The following is a 4,249-nucleotide window of genomic DNA, read 5'->3' as shown; positions in this document are numbered from 1 at the left end:
ATAGATAAGACCAAATTTAAGGTGGCTCCAACTCTATCCATGCGCCATGTGGCTCATGCGCATGGATTTAAATCCACACGCCAAGAGAGAGACTCTTAGGCGTGTGGTTCCATGGTTTTTGGCACCCAACAGCAAGCCCAATTAAAACACTTCAAACCCATTTCAAGACCAAATCTAATTTGGCTTAAATTGGTTCTAACTTAGCCCAAATCGGAACCCAATTCGAATTTGATTCGAATCTAAATGCTAGGGTTTGCAACATGTACTAGTATGTTCAACTTGCAAACTTGGTTTAATCAAATTAAACCCATGATCAATTCCCTTTGTGTGTGATCCATTGGGTTCCACATCTAGCCAGCAGTGAGTCCAGGTGCAATTTAAACTAATTTGGTTAGAACACAATCTAGCTGATTTAGGTCAAATCAAGCTGAACCGTTTTGATCAATCAGAACAGCTTTTAATTAATGATCGAATTAAACTCTTTAATTCGATCAAACTCATAAGACATGATTGATGTCTAGCAACATATCATGTCTACCTAAAAGATATAAAATTTTCGTAAAAATACTAAAAATACCCTTCAGTGGAAAATTACCGTGCAACTTGATCTTACGATCATCCTGCATCCCGAATATAAGTTTGGATATGAAAAAATATCAAACCTAATTTTATATTCACATTTCTTTTGATCAAATAATAATGATTCGATTTATGAAACATTAGAAATCATTTCTAATTTTTTATAATGCTCTGATCAAAGTCTTCCTGAATCATTATTTGATTGAAGCAGATAGGATGCGATCTCCTCTTACTAGGAGTGATCGTTTCCATATTGACCTACTCACAACCTTCATAAGCAATCCATCATATCTAGAACACCCCGTACATGATTAAATCATGAATGAGTATGATCCAAAATATGGATTCATGCTTATAAGGTTCCATGGCAGTCTCAGGTCAAAAGATTTACATGCACAATTCCCACTATGAGAAAAATCTGTTGACATGTAGATAAGACTCCATCAGATGTTCTTTAATTGGATCAATTCAGTGAATTCATTCTCTAATGAATACTTACATCCTTATATTAGTGTCATACACAAGTAATTGTGAGATCAATTACCCTCTTAACCGAGCATACACAGGATGTACCAGTCTTAACGAAAACATTGATCCCCTACTCAATGTTCCATCGACTAGGAATATTTTAAAATTAGGGTTTTAAGGTTTTAGGTCTCACTGGTATGATCGCATCATAACCCTAAAATCATAGCTCTAATTTATGGGGTTCATCAAAAAAAAAAAATAAGATGCATCATATGATGAACTAAATGCCTTTATTTATTTAAAATATTAGTACATGAGTTGTCAGGAGATAAAAAGAATATCCTTCAATTTATACATTTTGATTGGCTTATAAGGCATATTCCTTTCAGAGTAGTGGTGTCAGAGGTCGCCCAGGGCCACGTGGAGCTCGCTGCAGAGAGTGAAGTGGTGTCTGTTGTCGTGACTTGCCAGAGAGTGGTGGAGCTGCGTGGAATCCATTGCAGAGAGTGGAGCATGGTGGCGGCTCTTGTCGTGGCTTGTCAGAGAGTTAGGATCCGTCAGTTGAAGTTCGGCTGGGATTCCTGATGGAGCAGAAGCGCTCTTCACATCATCATTTTGGGAGAGGCTCGGATGTCCCGAGGTCGCCGACGTTTCAGGCGGGGGTCGCCTGCCACAGGAGCTCGGATGAAGATTTTCTGTTGGCAGAGTCCAAGGAAGTCTGATCGTTAGGGGGGTCTGTCTGGGATTTATCTGATGTGGAGGCTCATCCGAAGATCATCTGTTAGGGAAGCCCGATTTTACGGGGAGCCCGATAGGAGGTTGGTCGGCGATAAACTTCGGATAGTGCTGGGGAGGCTCGGCAGACATCGGGGGCGATCGGCCATCACAGGGACCCAGCTGCTGGAGCTCGTCCGTCGTAGAATCTTGTCCGAAATCTATCCACTGGAGGAGTTCGGACGGGATCCGATTCTCGCGAGTGGTCAAAAGGGGGCCGTTTGTTGTAGGAGCTCAGGCGAGGACCAGTCGCCGTGGAAAATTGGAGTAGTGTCCCATTGTAGAAGTTCATCCAGAATCTCCTCGCCACGGAGTAGCTCGGCTGAGGTCTACCTGTAACAGAAGTTCGAAAAAATTTTGTTCATAGTAGAGGCTCGAATGAAATTTGCTTACAGTAGACGTTTGGGGTAGACAGCCCACTGTAGGAGCTCAGAGTAGACCATTCGTAGTAGAAGCTCGGCTCTCGTGGGAGCTCGATTAGGATCCGAGGGGTGGTCGACCGTCGTAGAAACTCGATCGGAGTCTGATTCCCATAGAAGTTCGGATGGAGATCGTTTATTGAAGAAGCTAGACTGAAGCCCGCCTGCAATAAGAGTCCGGAAGGAATTCGTTCACAATAGAAGCTCGGATGGAGGCTTACAGTAGAGATCCGACGTGGACCGCTCGTAGTAGAAATTCAGAGTAGGTCGCTTGTAATAGAAGCTCGGAGTAGACCATTCATGATAGGGGTTTGAAGTATAGATCCCGCTAGCGGAACCTGTTCGTTGTAGAAGTTCGGACGAAACCCACCTGCAATGAAAGTTCGGGGCAGAAACCCGGCTCTCTCAGGAGCCCGGGCAAAATCCAGAAGGCGGTTGGCCACTGTAGAAATGTAGATGAAGCCCGATCGCTATAAGGATCTGCCATTGGGGAAGTTCGACCAATGACAAAGTTTGGAGGAAGTTCAGACTAGAGTCGATCGTGGTCGGGAGAAGTCTGAAGAGATTTAGAGATCAGTCGATCATCGTGAGAGGTCGGCTGATAATGGAGCCCGGAGGGCACTTGAAGCGGTCTGATGGACGGTCGAAGGAGCTTGCCATTGGAGAAGTCCAGAGGGTTCAATAGGAGCTCACTCGTCAGAGGAGTTTGATCGATATTGTGGAAATTCGACTGTCGGAGAAATCCGAAAAAGATGCCGCACAAAGTCGGAGGGATCTTGGGAGAGTTGGCCTCTTATGAACTTCGGCTGGGGGTATTTTATACCCAACACCAGTCTCCCTACTTCCGAGTTTGAGTTTCGAATGAAAGAAGTACAGAGAAATTTTAGCAGCCGAAGTTGCTCCCTCGATTTCTGTGCGCGATCGTTCTCAGATATTTTGGCATTTTGCACGTGTGCTGGAGTCTTTTTGGATCGAAGTGATCTGAAGAGAATTTTCAGAATCCCCACTGGCGCATTGCCCTAGGCAATCTGAAGACTTTTCAAAAACCTCCATTGGAGCGCTACCCTAGGTGATCCGAAGAGACTTTTCAGAATCCCCGCTGGAGTGCCCCCTATGTACCTCCTAATAATGGCCCCAATAGCAGTCAACCGCTCGCCATGGTGAGTGGGAGATGTGGCGAGCTGTGGTCGGCCTGGGGACATCCGCCATCATTACTGTGCCGGGCCCTATTGTCTATTTAAGCCCACTCCTCTCCTCCAAGGACTTCACTTCGCCTGAAAGTCTAGTTTGTGCTCTTCTTCTTCCTGAGAGCTCCGCTCCTCTCCATCATCCTTTTCGGCCTTAGGTGTTCTTTGAGTCAACTCCCACCATTTTTGCCGCCTTCCTGCTTCCCTCGGGCCAATCCAGGTTGGTCCCAAAACTTCTTTGCTCTCTTATCATTTTGTAGTTTCTTCTTCTTCTTGCTCCATCTGTGTAGCTTCCGAGAGTTTATCAGCAGTCTTCCCTCGATTTTTCGAGATTTTTCTTTTCCTTCTCTCTCTCTCCCCTTTTCTCTTCTTTCTTCTTTTCTTTCTCTTTTTTTTTTTTGACCTCTCCCCCTTGTCTTCTTGTTGTAGGCATGGACGCAGAAGGCATGGAAGCCGTACAACCGCTGGCCAGAGGCCTCAAAGCCTACAAGAGAAAAGGCGCCGCAACCACCGGCCGGCAAAGAAGACCAGAATGGGAGAGGAGAAAAGAGGAGAAAGTTCAGTGGCCATCGAGCTGTAATTGAAGACTCATTCGGCTTCGAAGAGGGCCCAAGGAAGAATTTCTTCAACAACAGGGATTTAATAAAGAAGCTGGTAGGCAGGTGCATCTCGCCCGAGGATCTTGAAGTAGCCGAATTGGGTGACACCGATCGAGGGAGTGGAGTTGTCACCACGAGCAACGGCGGACTTCTTGACGTCGTCGGGGATGAGGGACCGGAGGCGATCGATGTTGACGGTGAGATGGTAGAACTTGTTGCGGAG

Source organism: Elaeis guineensis, unplaced genomic scaffold (genome assembly GCF_000442705.2).
Source record: "Elaeis guineensis isolate ETL-2024a unplaced genomic scaffold, EG11 Super_Scaffold_1000033, whole genome shotgun sequence".
Classification (NCBI taxonomy): Eukaryota; Viridiplantae; Streptophyta; class Magnoliopsida; order Arecales; family Arecaceae; genus Elaeis; species Elaeis guineensis.
This window is presented reverse-complemented; position numbering follows the sequence as displayed.